We start from the raw sequence: 16551 nt of genomic DNA, 5'->3' as shown, positions 1-16551 counted from the left end.
GCCAAATATTACAGCAACATTACTGGAGATCAATATTTAAGAAAAAAGAAAATCACTCATAATGCCATTGTACTAAATCAAACACTTCATCTCTATGCATACATGGACATAATTTTATCAATCAATCAATCTATCTATCTATCTATCTATCTATCTATCTATCTAATCTGTCTATTTATTTATTGAGAGAGGATCTTGCTCTGTTGCCCAGACTGGAGTGCAGTGGTGCAGTCACAGCTACAGTACAGCCTCAACCTCCTGGGCTCAGCCTCCTGAGTAGCTGGGACCACAGGTGAGTGTACCACCACATCTGGCTTTTTTTTTTTGGTAGAGACGGGGTCTCCTTATGTTGCCCAGGCTGGTCTCTGAAGTGATCCTCCCGCCTTGGTCTCCCAAAGTGCCACAGCACCTGGCCCTGAACATTATTTTAGTTTAGTTGTTTGAGATGGAGTCTCACTTTGTCACCTAGGCTGGAATGCAGTGGCTTGATCTCAATTCACTGCAACCTCCACCTCCCGGGTTTAAACGATTCTCATGCCTCAGCCTCCCAAGTAGCTGGGATTACAGGCACACACCACCACGTCTGGCTACTTTTTGTCTTTTTAGTAGAGATAGGGTTTCGCCAGGGGTTTCGCCATGTTGGCCAGGCAGGTCTGGAAGTCCTGACCTCAAGTGATCTACCTGCCTCGGCCTCCCAGAGTGCTGGGATTATAGGCGTGAGCCACCGTGCCCGGCCTTAAAACAAATTCTTAAACCGGTATTACCAAGTCAAAGAATGAGCATTTTCACATCTCGATTAAATTTTAACCGAGATTTAAACGTGTGTTTTCAGAGGTATGAGTAATATGAGTATTCCGGGAAATATAAAAATAAGTATTAAAATGCTGTGGTTTTTGTTTATATTAAAAAGAAAAAAAAGCACTAAAGAGATAAGAGAGAAGCCACATCCAATTACTGGTAAGTCCTGCCCTGGACATTGTGGGAAGTTGTAGCTCCCTGTGACAGTGAAAGTTCAGATGTCTCACCAAAGCATCTTAGTTTTTCTTTGCACTATTTCAGAATAATTATTCATAAATTATCTAAATACATGTTCTTTTCAGAAACCAGATTTAAGGATGCTAGGTATGCATTCTGATAGCCAGGACCTTAACCATTTTGTTCACCACTGTTGCACACAAGGACCTCAAACAGAGCCAAGCAGGTATTAGGTACCATTTGTTAATGAGTCTGTTTAATGAGTGCTATAAAGACCGAGGGAAGTTTGAACTGACTACACATGTGTAACCTGGGAAGAATTGCTTCTTTACTCATGGTATCTTAAACTTACTGATCTACATGCTATTTGACAAATCTCTTGGTCAGAAGCCATTTCACAGATGGAAAATAACTGCAGAGCATTAAGTACTGGGCCCCACTAGGGAAGGTGGGATTCAAATCCTAACTCCTCTCTGAGGTCCCAGCATTCTTGCCGCACTGACTTCATAATGTCTGTCCCTCACAGACTAGCACCCTGTAGACATCGACACTCTTTGCTGATTTTTTGTTTGTTTGTTTTTTTGTTTGTTTGTTTCTGGAGTGCAGTGGCGCTATCTCGGCTCACTACAGCCTCCTCCTCCCTGGTTCAAGCTATTCTCACACCTCAGCCTCCCAAGCAGCTGGGATTACAGGCGCACATCACCACACCTGGCTAATTTTTGTATTTTCAGTAGAAATCGGGTTTCACCATGTTGGCCAGGCTGGTCTCGAACTCCTGACCTCAGGTGATCTACCCTCCTCGGCCTCCCAAAGTGCTAGGATTACAGGTATGAGCCACCCTGCCCAGCCCTTGCTGATGTTTTGTATTTTTCTATTTCTTCACTTTTTACATATACAAGTGTCACTATAGACAAATTATTATAGAAAATATAGCTAAGACTTAAAAGTAAACACCACAATCCTATTCCCCAGATATAATAATACATTGTTAACCCTTCCAGACTTTCTCCTATGCCTTTTTTTTTTTTTTTTTTTTTTTAGACAGAGTTTCGCTTTTGTTGCCCAGGCTGGAGTGCAATGGCTCAGTCTTAGCTCACTGCAACCTCTGCCTCCCGGGTTCAAGTGATTCTCCTGCCTCAGTCTCCTGAATAGCTGGGATTACAAGTGCCCACACCACCCTAATGTTTGTATTTTTAGTAGAGATGGGATTTCACCATGTTGGCCAGGCTGGTCTCGAACCCCTGACCTCAGGTGATCTGCCCTCCTCGGCCTCCCAAAGTGTGGGGATTACAGGCACCAGCCACCGTGCCTGGCCTCCTACACATACATTTTTATAAAAAGAGAAAAGGGGACTGACACAGCAGCTCCTGCCTATAATTCCAACACTTTGGGATGCCAAGGCAGTTAGATCACTTGAGCTCAGAAGTTTGAGATCAGCCTGGGTAACACAGTGAGATCTCATTTCTACCAAAAATGAAAAAATGAAAAATTAGCTGGGCATGGTGGAGCATGCCTGTAGTCTCAGCTACTCAGGAGGCTGAGGTGGGAGGATTGCTTGGGCCTGGGAATTTAAGGCTGCAGTGAGCTATAATCCTGCCACTGCACTCCAGCCTACAGAGCAAGACCCTGTCTTAAAAAAAAAAAAAAAAAAAAGTATATGCACAGGGAAAGCAAACAGGAAATACAACAAAATGTTAATTAAATGGTTGACTGCTGGATATTTTTTCTTTTTTCATATCTTCCAAATTCTTAACAATAAAAAACATGGTACACAAAAGAAACATAAAAATGTAGCAGTCACTGAACTTTGTTTTGCTAAGTGCAGTAAAAATGCTACTAAAGCTTAAGTATTGGAGTTTTATCTTCGGCATGTTAGCTTATACTATACTGTTAGTGAAAACTGTCAATCAAGAGGACTATAGCTTTTTTTTTTTTTTTGGATGAAGTCTGGCTCTATCACCCAGGCTGGAGTGCACTGGCATGATCTTGGCTCACTGCAACCTCCACCTCCCATGTTCAAGCACTTCTCCTGCCTCAGCCTCCTGAGTAGCTAGGATTACAGGCATGCGCCACCACACCCAGCTAATTTTTGTATTTTTGGTAGAGACGGGGTTTCACCATGTTGGCCAGACTGGTCTAGAACTCCCGACCTCGTGATCCGCCCGCCTCAGCCTCCCAAGGTGCTGAAATTACAGGCATGAGCCACCACACCCAGCCCAAAAGGACTGTAACTCAAAATATTTTTGCTTCTAAATGTTGTCCCATAGTTTCTGGATACTTCATGAAAATGTTAAAAATTTGCCTTTCTTTAGGATAATTTACATTAGCTTTTAACAGCACAGTAACTTTGAGAATGAAGGCCTACCTCAGCATGCCTAACAATAACATATGTTTCCCTCAAATAAAGACAATTAAGAGTGACAGAAGACAGATAAAAGCAAAATAAATTAGTCATTTATTTCATCATTTCATCACCTGCGCAACTATCTGACATTTGTAAACAGAGTAAGAAAAAGGAGATGGGACAGAGAGGCCTTTTGAATTATTTGTTTATTCATTCAAAAACAGCAAGAACTGGCCGGGCGTGGTGGCTCACACCTGTAATCCCAGCACTTTGGGAGGCCAAGGCGGGCGGATCACGAGGTCAAGAGATTAAGACTATCCTGGCCAACATGGTGAAACCCCGCCTCTACTAAAAATACAAAAATTAGCTGGACGTAGTGGCACACGCCTGTAGCCCCAGTTACTCGGGAGGCTGAGACAGGAGAATCACTTGAACCCAGGAGGCAGAGGTTCCAGTGAGCCAAGATCACACCATTGCACTCCAACCTAGTGACACAGCGGGACTCCGTCTCAAAAAAAAAAAAAAAAAAAAAACTAGAGTCACAAACTTTTTTTTCCCTTTCCCCTCTAGAAGGGACAAAATCAGAACAGACATGTATAAGCCCCTTCTCATTAAGAGGAAGTGATCCTCTCCATCTTGTAGAACAGTGTTTTTCAAGTTATAAATTGATTTTTAGTGAGTCCCATCCAGCACTTTAAAAAAAATGAAATAGAATAAAATGCATCAAAGAGCAATAATTTTAAAAACAATATTTTGTGTGAAACTTTACATCAATACATGATTTATATTATAGGTGATATAAATGTATTTTTTATCATGGAGTCACAGAAAAAAATTAAAGCTTCTATTCTAATGTAATGAAAATGAAATAACAAACTATTCTCCCCCATCTCCAATCAAAAATTAAATCCCCAAGTCAAGTATTCCTGGGAAGTATGGAAAAATAATTTGCAATTTAAGAAGTCTATGGTTATGCCCTAACTCAATCTAAAACCTTCTAAAGTTTTGAGTTATTCAAAATCGCATGAAAAATGTTGGCACTACAGCCACATTAATTACTGGTCGATTTCTTAACACTTAGTTTACTTGTTATAACATAATTATACAGCCTGTTATGACCGCAAACTCCTAAATTCTCTGTGCTTCCACTCTCCTGGCCACACTCCTCTTTTACATTTAAAGCCTTCCCTTGAATCCTGGGGAACTCATTTTCCATAATTAAACTCTCCTGCAACCTCAATCTCCTGGCATTAACTTGAAACTCCCTCTCCCCACAGTTCTCTCAAGAGAAGGCTGTTTTCTCACACATTTAACAAATATTAAGTACCTTTCAGGTACCAGGCAATGTGGAAGCACCACGTATATAGTAACAAATGCAATGTTCTGAGGTGGCACTGGGCTGGTCTTGCAGGAACAGAGAGGAAGCCCATGTGAGTAGCAGAGTAGCATGTAATCTGAGAAAAGTTAACAGGAGAGTGGCTCTGCAGGCCTCACACAAAGTTTGCATTTTACTCTAAGAGTAGTAGGAAGACACTGAAGCAGGCTGAAGTTTAAAACAGCAGAGTGATATTGCATGAATGATTCTAGAGGGAAATGGGTTGTATGGGGACAAAAATGAAAATAGGGAGAAGAGCTGAGAAGTTAAAACAGTCTTAGAACAAGAGATAATGGTGGCTTGGACCTGAGTAGTGCAGTGGAAATTAAGAAAACAGAATGGAAATATTTTCTAGATGACAACCATAGAATTTGCCAATAGACTGAAATGTGGAGAATTAAGAAAGTCTAGAGTTTGGGGCTAGGTGGGGTCAGTGTCCTTCCCATCCCACATACCTCCTTTCTTTTATCCTCTTGTAAAACTAGTTTTTTGTTTGTTTGTTTTGAGACAGAGTCTCACTCTGTTGCCCAGGCTGGAGTGCAGTGGCGCGATCTCGGCTCACTGCAAGCTCTGTCTCCCGGGTTCATACCATTCTCCTGCCTCAGCTTCCTGAGTAGCTGGGACTACAGGCGCCTGCCACCACGCCCAGCTAATTTTTTGTATTTCTAGTAGAGACGGAGTTTCACCGTGTTAGCCAGGATAGTCTCGATCTCCCGATCTCGAGATCCGCCCGCCTCGGCCTCCCAAAGTGCTGGGATTACAGGGATGAACCACCACGCCCGGCCTTGTAAAACTACTTTTTTAAAGCCTCATGGCATTTGGCTATATCCCTCTCCACCACTTCTCTTGGCTGACATCCATTTACTGCCTGGCCATTTCCTAAGAACACTAGAAATGGGCTCCTCTCCTCCCCACATCCTGCCATTTTTCTGAATATCCTCAAGATTTAAGTGGACCAGCCATCCATCATCATTCTGCTCCTCATTTTCTTGACCACCCTATCTCCAGCTTTATCCTGCCCTGTACCACGTCAGTCATATCTCTCACAGGTGCACCCTAGACCTTATCAGGGTCCAACCTGCTCTATCACTGAAATGAAATCTGACATTCCACTTTGAATGCAACTTTTCTCCTTGTAGCTTCCTCATCTATTCCCACCAGAGTTGTTTTCTACATCTCTCAGGACTTTCCTTTTCCCCTGTCCTGTCCCCTCTATCTAGCTTAGATTCCACCCCTGTATTCAACACTCCATTTCCCACTGTTGTCCTGTCCTGCTGCCTGGTAAATCCACTCCAATTGGCACTGCGGACCATACAGTCATGGCCACTCTCAACTTGGCACGTTTTCTCTATGCTTATTCATTGCCTGCCTAACTCCTTCTCATCTTTTAAGTCTCAGTGATTCTTAAACTAGAATAAATTTCCAACTATACACATTCACAGCATCCTTACTTCTTTCTCCTCATTATACTCTGCTTCTGGCCCTTCTTTGTCATGGACTTTAATTAAGCTCCTTGAGGGAAGGGCCATATCTGATTCTTGACGCTATTCAGTAGCTACTAATGCCTGGCACTCAATAAATACTGTTAAGGGAGTGATGTCATATTTTAAAAGCTGAAACATTAAAAGTGGAGTTTTGTTTGTTTGTTTTTTTGAGACTGAGTCTGGCTCTGTCACCCAGGCTGGAGTGCAGTGGTGTGATCTCAGCTCACTGCAAGCTCCGCCTCCCGGGTTCACGCCATTCTCCTGCCTCAGCCTCCCGAGTAGCTGGGACTACAGGAACCCACCACCATGCTTGGCTAATTTTTTGTATTTTTAGTAGAGATGTGGTTTCACCGTGTTAGCCAGGATGATCTCAATCTCCAGACCTCGTGATCTGCCCGCCTCGGCCTCCCAAAGTGCTGGGATTACAGGCATGAGCCACCACACCTGGCCAACAAAATTTTTATTTAAAAGGGCTAACACTGAAAATTACTCTTAAAAATTTATGCCAGTGCTTAATTTAGAATTTAAGAAGCAGAAAACCCGCTGGAAAACACTGATTAGTATACGTCAACATGTTAAAATGTGAGGTGTCAACAATGAAGCAAATCTGTTACATATATTAATCTTATACAAATTTTTTTTTGCTAAAAATCACCAAATGTACTAGTCAAGTTTAATCCTTAAAAATAAAAAAGTATGAGTTACATCTTAATGAGGTAATAATAAAGTATGTGCTTGCATTTAGACGTGTCTGTACTCAAATTGTGTTTTTTGCTTGACATTCATGTACTTAAAATATGTAAGTCAAATCCCAAATACAAGCAACAAATTTTGTTTTCCTTGCTACTTATTATTTAGAAAAGGTTAAATGGGCTAACTAACCAATGAGAAGAAAACAGTCATTAGATTATAAACACTAGCAGTAGAAAATCATGAGGCAATTTTGTTAAGAAAAATTTCAAAGTATTTTCAAATTCTCTTCAATTTCTCAGTTCATTCTGTAGGCAAGTCCTGTGTTAAACTGCTTCAGAAAATGTTCCTCAATCGGGTATGATTTCAAGATATAGTTACTATATCTTGTTAATATGTAAACACTAGAGTTGTTTATTCTTCAATCTATTGTTATATTTTAAATTTTTTCTCTAAAGTATTCTAAGAACAGAACAAATCAAACTGCATGGTATATAAACCATCCTGACTCCATTATAGAATGTCTATTTCTGATAAAATTGTATTTCCTTTTATCTACTTATTAATACATATTAAGCAAGAATAATGCTATGACAAGAAGAGTCAAGTGTTTCAATAAATTGTTATGTTTTGGGGAAACAAAATGAGGAAGGTGGTAATAGTAATTTCCTTATATTCATCTTTCCATTGGAAACTATAACAATAATCTGATCACAGAAATAGAAAATAATCTACCTTTTGATATCATAAAATTTGCATTCTGCAAAACACCCCAACTTTCCCAGTATGCAAATTCCAAACATTAGCATTACAAACTATACTCATTGAAAACTGCAAACAGCTGAGCCAACAGCATCAACACTGCTTAACTGAGGAATCACAAATAGGACATGAGAAGATTCCATAAAAAAAACAATGAGTAAAAATAGAAAACCTTCACTCCTAGACATTCAGTTAGCCCAGTTCTGCCAGTCGCCCTCTTTTATGTAACACAGGCAGGTTAGGATTCCTTGGGCTATAGATCTTTACCTATTACAGGGCATTTTCCTGTTCTCTGCTCAGCAGTCCTGAGAATGAGGCAGGGAAGTATTTTTTATATCCACTTTATGTTTATGAAAGAGGTGGCCAAGAAAGGTTTAGCAGTTTCTTCAGAATCATGTAGCTCCAAAGTCCTGGAGTCAGGACTAGAACTTAAACTGCGGGACCCCTGGGCTTGAGCTCTTTCGAGACCATGACGCTGAAACTTGGTGCCAGGCTGGATCTTGAACACAGTGGGAAGCCTCAGGGATCTCAAACCAATCCTACATTTGCATTCTAGCTCTATTATTTCCAGTGCTTCTCTGGTGGAATTTTCCTAACCCAATTTGTTCATCTGTAAAATGAGATTAATATTACCCTGCCTTTCAATTTGTCAGAATCAAATGAGGCAAAGCCCAAAAACACTCTGACGAAGTAGGTGTTCAACAAATGATAATATACAATTCCCACAAGCAGCCTGTGGAACTTTCATAAGCAATGCCAGGTTCCTCAGGAATTATGTTTTATATGTTAGTACATTCATTCCCATATTATAGGGCATACAATAATCAGGGGGCTCTGTTTATGCAGCTCCAAAACCCAGCATTCCAATCAATGGACTAGAGTTTCAACTTACATATAAACCACTCTTAACAATGTAACAGGGCTCCTCCCTCCTCCGCCTTTACCAGTAGTTCCTACTGATGTGAAGCAGTAATTGTTACTCATTCACTCTGCCACAGTTGTATGCCACATAAAGATGTTACTCAGATAATGAATACAAAATAAGATCTGTCTTTCAGGAAGTCAGGGAGATTTCTTTTTCTTTCAAGACAGGGTCTCACTTTGTCCCCCAGGCTGGAGTGCAGTGACGCAATCTCAGCTAACTGCAACCTCTGCCTCCCAGGCTCAAGCGATCCTCCCACCTCTGCCTCTGGAGTAGCTGGGACCACAGGCGCGCACCACCACACCTGGTTAATTGTTGTATTTTTTGTAGAGATGGGGTTTTGCCAGGTTGCCCAGGCTAGTCTCAAACTCCTGGGCTCAAGAGATCCACCCGCCTCAGCCTCCCAAAGTGCTAGGATTACAGGCGTGAGCCATGGCACACGGCTGTAGTGCACGGGCGCAATCTTGGCTCATTGCAACCTCTGCCTTCCAGGTTCAAGCGATTCTCCCGCCTCAGCCTCCTGAGTAGCTAGGACTACAGGTGCCTGCCACCATGCCCAGCTAATTTTTGCATTTTTTATAGAGGCAGGGTTCCACCATGTTGGCCAGGCTGGTCTTGAACTCCTGACCTTGGATGATCCACCCACCTTGGCCTCCCAAAGTGCTGGGATTACAGGTGTGCACCTGGCCGAGATTTCTGTTTTAAAGAAGAGAGAGTGCAGTGTCTCACGTCTGTAATCCCAGCACTTTGGGAGGCTGAGGCAGGAGGATCACTTGAGACCCAGAGTTCGAGACCAGCCTGGTCAACATGGTGGAACACTGTCTCTACTAAAAATATAAAAATTAGCCAGGTGTGGTGCTGCACATCTGTAATCCCATCTACTTGGAAGGCTGAGGTGGGAGAATCGCTTGAACCTGGGAGGTGGAGGTTACAATGTGTCAAGATCATGTCACTGCATTCCAGCCTGGGTGACAGAGACTCCGTCTCAAAAAAAAAAAAAAAAAAAAAAAAAGAATACTGGAACAAAAGAGGGATTTGATGATTAGATACCCCTACTTTGACTATTATTTATTTAGAAATGGGGTCTCACTATGTTGCCCAGGTTGGAGTACAGTGGCTATTCATACAGGTGCAATTATAGTGCCTCAAACTCCTGGACTCAAGGAGTGTTCCCATCTCAGCCTCCAGAGTAGCTGAGACTACAGGTGTGTGCCACATCTGGCTGCTTGACTAATTTAATTTTTAAATGCTAACTATAAATATGAAATTAACATAACTAAGGAGTTTTAGTTAACTGCAAATAGATTTGTCCTCATGAAGGAAATTAGGCGGATCTCAAACCCTAAATACCACATAGTAATCCTAAATCTGTCGTCATAATTAAGCCAGAAATTATCCAGTATATACTAGGTTTATTAGAGATTTGAGTAAAACCTACTGATGCTTCTAACACCCCATCAGTGAATTTTTGTTTTGTTTTGTTTTGTTTTGAGACGGAGTCTCACTCTGTCGCCCAGGTTGGAGTGCACTGGCGCGATATCAGCTCACTGCAACCTCCACCTCCCAGGTTCAGGCAATTCCCTGCCTCAGCCTCCCGAGTAGCTGGGATTACAGGTGCCCACCACCACGCCCGGCTAATTTTTGTATTTTTTTTAGTAGAGACAGGTGTCACCATCTTAGCCAGGCTGGTCTTGAACTCCTGACCATGTGATCCACCTGCCTCGGCCTCCCAAAGTGCTGGGATTACAGGCGTGAGCCACCACGCCCGGCCTCCATTAGTGAATTTTAACTTAGAATTTAAGAAGCAGTAGTAAATTCCTTAAATTAATGTACTTGTCAGATAAAAGAATAAAAAAACAGTGGGAATCCAGCAAGCTTAAATAATTGAATCAGATAGGCACAGTAAGTTTTTTTTAAAAAGCTTCTCACTAAAAATTGTCCATCTTTAATCACACCTAGCCTTGTATTTATTTCTTAGAGTGACTGGTCAGGTTACCTAAATATTCCAAAAGTGAGACCTCTATGTGTCCCCCAACTATTTCAATAGTGGCATATCTTTTAAAGCAGAGATTCCCTACCTCGGCATTACTGACATTCTAGGCTGCGTAATTCTTTGTTTGTTCCTAAAAACAGAGGTTTTATTGCGTTTGGTCCACAGTTGGTATTTCATCTCATTTCATGGTGCAGGGCCCCTGGGTGGGGGTCCTTGTGCAGTACACTTGGTGGGGTATGTGGCTGGGGGAGACGGAGCAGTATAGCTGGTCAGGCCCAGGAGGGTAGGAGGGCTGGGGCTCCTTAAAACCTGATAAGCTGCATAATTCTTTGTGATGAGGGGCTGTTCTGGGCATTGTGGAATGGCTAGCAACATCCTTGGTCTCTCCCCATTAGATGCCAGTAGCACACAGTCTGGTTCCAAGTTGTGACAACAAAAATGTCTCCAGATACTGCTCAATGTCCCCTGGGAGCAAAACTGCCCCCAACTGAGAACCACTGATTTAGTTACTCGTGTGGTGTCTTTACCCCTACAAGACCCTTGTTAAAGTGCGCATGCATTCCCTGGAAAGGTTAAATACTGATCTGTTATGAGCCCTTGCTCCATGTGATGGGTGCTTACAAGCACCACTTTACAGATGAGGAAGTTCAGCTTCAGGAAAATGAAGTAACTTTACTTCTATTCAATGCCAAAGCCAAGATTTTAAATTAGGTCTAACTATACAACTTTCTACATGGGTCTTTCTGTAAGGCCTCAAGACTTCTGAATAAAGAAGGCATAATGCAGTACTAGTTTAAAAAAAAAAAAACCCCATAAGATTTGAAATCACCAAGGGGTTTCACCAATTTTACCAGTGGTACGTTAGGCAAGAGCAGATCTCTTCCCTTCCTGAGCCTGTTCTTCACCAGTGACATGAAAATACTCTCATTTATAGCACGCAAGGGATTTGTGAACTATGACATACAACAGTAATTATAAGCCAGACACAGTGGCTCACACCTATAATCCCAGCACTTTGGGAGGCTGAGGCTGGCAGATCACCTTAGGTCAGGAGTTTTGAGACCAGACTGGCCAACATGATGAAACCCCGTCTCTACTAAAAATACAAAAATTAGCTGGGCGTGGTGGCACACACCTGTAATCTCTTCTACTCTGGAGGCTGAGGCATGAGAATCGCTTGAACCTGGGAGGCGCAGGTTGTAGTGAGCCTAGATTGTGCCACTGCACTGCACTCCAGCCTGGGTGACAGAGAAAGACTCCATCTCAAAAAAAAAAAAAAAATGTAATGATAATAAATTTTTTTAAATACTCATGGTTGGATATCAGCACCCTAAAATCTCCTCCCCCAGATTCACTTTCCTATGTCCTTTGCGTCTTTGCTCTAATGTTACCCCTTCCAGAACTTCCCTATCTGAATAAGCACACATCTCGCTATCATTTTCTGGTCCCCTTTTCTGCCTAGCATTTAACCCTAACCCACATTATATGATGTATTTGTTCACTCAGCTCCTCCATTAGAATTTAAGGACATTCCATTTTGTTCTTTTCACCTTTATTACCTAGACTAATGCTGGCACATAATGGGCACCCAGGTATTTGCTCAGTGGATTAGTTTTTATAAAACTAAACCAGTGAATTTTGAATTAGGGTCCTATGGGAAGTGAATGGATTTTGATGAAAGAGGAGAAAGGAAGGCCAAGGAGAGTGTTGGAGCATAAGTGAAAGAGTTTTAACACAGTGCTTCTCAAATTCTAATGTATCCGGAGCATCTTGCTAAAATGAAGGTTCTCATTCAGAAGACCTAGGGTGAGGCTGAGACTGCATATTTAACATACTCCTAAGTGATGCTGGTCCACTTTCATAGCCAGGCCCTAGACAACCAAAGAGGGCATTTAGGTAGGACCTAAACAACTTTGCACTGAGATGCAAATCAGAGCAGCAGAGGACTAATGAGATGAATTGTTTGTTAATGAAAAGTGTATGCCATCTCTCTCTGTATTGCTTTCCTTTCAGCTTCTAAGGCTGATAAGATCCAAGGAATACTTTATGGAATGACGAATCTGAAAGTCCCAGTACTAAACAATCTTATATTCACATAGCACCTTTTTCATAATGTAATAGTCATCTATGTATATTTTAGCTTTGTTTTGGAGGTGATATACTGAAATGTTAATATCAAAATATATATATTTAGCTTTATCTCTAATGGCCATATAATAAATACAACATACTAATGACTAATGTATCAGATTTCAATAGATTATGAAATGCTTTCTTTTCCACAATCATTCTGCTTCAACATCACTTAATACTTAATGTAACACATACATAACTTCTCAATTTGATAGCTGGTAGATTAGGAGCAGTTGAAAATCATGAGATTGAAAGTAGCCAAATGGAGGAGAGAATACATTCCAAGTAAGCGCAAGACCAGGCAGTTGTCCATCAAGTTTCAATTTGGATAATAATGTAATTGGGACTAAAATCAAGAAGAGCCCTGAACGTCATTCATTTCCAAGTTATAAATTATGTTTACTTACCTCTGGTAACAGTAAAATGCTTAATTTATTTTTATTACAAAAGGCAATTCTTGGCCAGGCACAGTGGCTCACTCCTGAATCCCAGCGCTTTGGGAGGCCGAGGCGGGAGGGTCACTTGAGGTCAGGAGTTCGAGACCAGCCTGGTCAAAACAGAAAAACCCCACCTCCACTTAAAAAAAAAAAAAAAAAGGACAGGCTGGGTGCGGTGGCTCACGCCTGTAATCCCAGCATTTTGGGAGGCCAAGGTGGGCAGAACACCTGAGGTCAGTTCGAGACCAGCCTGGCCAACATGGTGAAACCCCATCTCTACTAAAAAAATACAAAAATTAGCCAGGTGTGGTAGCCGGCGCCCGTAATCCCAGCTACTCAGGAGGCTGAGGCAGAAGAATTGCTTGAACCTGGGAGGCAGAGGTTGCAGCAAGCGGAGATCACGCCACTGCACTCCAACCTGGGCAACAGAGCAAGGCTCCCTCTCAGAAAAAAAAAAAAAAAGAAACCCACCTTTATTACAAAAGACAATTGTAAATCAAATCATTAAAGTAAAACTGTAAAATTATCTAAACATCTTTTTCATCCCTAATTTAAAATCAAGTGATACTGTATTTATAAAAGAAAATATGATTAAAACAGACTTATTTATAAACTCCAGCTCTTAATATGCTTCAGTTTTGTAGAACAAATGGTGGCAATATCAGAATTTTTAAGACATCCATTTCCAAAGTAAGAACCATTTAAAACATTTTTGTTCCACTCTATTAAAATAATAGAGAGGTGATCATTTCTAAAATTCATTTCACATACTCACAATATACTTACTATCTTTAATGTAATTTCTACCTTTTAATAGATATTTCTAGAAATTATAATCTTATGAAATGAAAAAATTCATTTTCTCCAAACAACAGTTCTGACTTACATTTGAAAAACCCTAACAACTGCTCCTGTCCAACATTTGAGAGCCACCTAAAAGATGTGAAGTGGCTATTCTTGAAAATAGGGAGAAACTGGATATTCCTTATATGTATGTGAACCAAGATTTCCAAACATATCTATTCTGTGAAGCCCAATTTTCTAAGAATGTTTTTAAGAAATGAGCTTTTTCAAAACTCAAGTCAGGTTCAGGCACTGGTGTGCTTCCTATTGATAGGCTAAACTTCTTGCCTTTCTCTTCACAATCTTAATAGCTCTAAACACATTAATCTTATTTATTGCAAAGCAATGTCCCCACCATCTGCTCTTGCTAGTATTCCTCTCAAAGTGTATTTTATATATTCAGCCACCAGTAATTTGTGTTCTGAATATTTTATTAAAACACAAATACATGTATACTTTATAAGCCATGCAGTTATTTAGATGATAAAGTTTATCTGTATTAAACTTGATCAGCCACGCAGTTATTTAGATGATCAAGTTTAGTACAGATAAACTTGATCATCTAAATAACTATACATGGCTTATAAACAAAATAACTGCCTTATGAAAGGCAATTCTACATATATATTGAATTTCTGCTCTCACATTCACCTGGCAAACTTCCAACTGATATTTCAGTACTGAACATTTTTAACAAATAGTACTTTCAGACCATTCAAAGTATTTTTGTATTCTAGTTCCAGATGGAGTATTGGTTCAGCTGAGTATATGACTGAATATAATCGGGTGATCATTTCTTATTAAATTATAAAATGCATGTTAGTTTTGGTTTGGAAATCAGAAAAATAGTTTCCATCATTAAATGTCATGGGAAGTCCTGAAATTACTTCATAATTACATAACTATTTCTGTAAAATTTTGCTTGCATTAAGACTTTATTTACATATATAGATGAATTGAAAGTTTAAAAGCAAAAAATGATTTCCATGACAATTCTTTTCTGCTACTTAATATTTAGCTATGAATAAAAATGTTACCATTTACTTTGTATTACAAGTCAGCTTAGTGGTTTTTTTCCAAATTAAGATACTCACCCATACTGAATTACAGTACTTCAAAATTTCAAGTTTCAAGAGAGAAACTTTCAATGTTATCACAAAAAAGCTACTAAGCAAGACACTCCTTTTTCTCTCATCTTTTCCTAAATACTACCTCTTCTCCTTTCTATAGGACACGTACACTAGCATTATTAGGAAAAATATCATTACATCCTTTACATACCCTTGTCTCTCCTTCTCAAATATCAATTTGTTTTAGAGGTTTAATAAAATCAAAGTGAACAAAATGAAAAACTGTAATGTTCTATTCTTTCTATCAGGCCACTCTGGAAAATCTTCCCAAATCACATTTTAGTTTTGCCTTCATATACATTCCTGTAACTCACCGGCAGTACCCCATAGGAACCCATTATCAGTTGGCCATTGGTACCAGTCTTCCAAATCTATCTAATTCAAATGTTTAAGGTCTTTAAGTATATGGCCACGGTAAACATTCCCATTAATATTAATCTCCTTAGATCCTTTTTCACTCTGTCCTTACACAACAGTCATTCCTTCCCTTCCAAAGACAAATCTGTCACAAGTTTTAATATTTTGTTTTTTTACAGCATGTTCAACAATCATAGGTTTTTTTATACTTTTTCAACTAAACCTAGACAATCTATGTTAAGTGTTGTCATAACCTAATTTTTTACTTACTAAAAACAAGAGGCAATTTTAAAAATTAGTGTAATAGTTTCTAATTACCCTTGCAAAATTTCTAAACTAAACCTTTAAGAGATCAAATTACCAACATAAACACTCATAAAAAGAAATACACAGCAAACTACTCCAAATGTGACTGAGTATAGAAATGTGTATGATATCTTAGTGGACATCATAAAAAAGAAATTAAACATTTGGACCTTCTACAGCTGTCCCCCCAAATCCAAAGGAATAAAATTCCTCAGTAATTTACCTTACAAACAACATAATCCTTAACATATTATAGTAACACAATTTTAATTTGCTCATTGTAAGGCTACTTACAACAAAAGTGAAAGCAGTACAAGATCAAGTTTTAAAGTGATTTAATGCATTTATGCAGTGCTACGAAATCTTGCTCAGTTTTCTAATGTGCTTGACTGAATAAAATTTACATATTAGAAAAAAGAAAAAGAAAAAAGAATAAATCTGCCATGGCCTGGGGTATAAAAATAATAATAAATTTTTAAAAAGAAAATTTACATATTGGGTCTATTAAATGCAAACATTTTCACAATTTTTATCCCTATACCTTACCCACTTGCAAGATGAAAACTTCAGGTCTCATTTCAGTCAGCTTTCTAATCTATACTAGGCACTTTTACTGTTTTGGACCACGAAGTAAAAAACTGCAAGTCTTAGAAAAGCTCTTTCCAGTTCCACCACTAAACTGATGAAGGTCATGGGTTGTCTATTCATGGAGACCCACAATGATACCCATTTACAGTTCTCATTATCCTCCAAAAAGAAGGAACTCTCTTTCAAATGTTTGCACTTGGCTTCCTCGTAGG

Source organism: Gorilla gorilla, chromosome 1 (assembly GCF_029281585.2).
Source record: "Gorilla gorilla gorilla isolate KB3781 chromosome 1, NHGRI_mGorGor1-v2.1_pri, whole genome shotgun sequence".
Classification (NCBI taxonomy): Eukaryota; Metazoa; Chordata; class Mammalia; order Primates; family Hominidae; genus Gorilla; species Gorilla gorilla.
Note: the sequence above shows the minus strand (reverse complement) of the source record.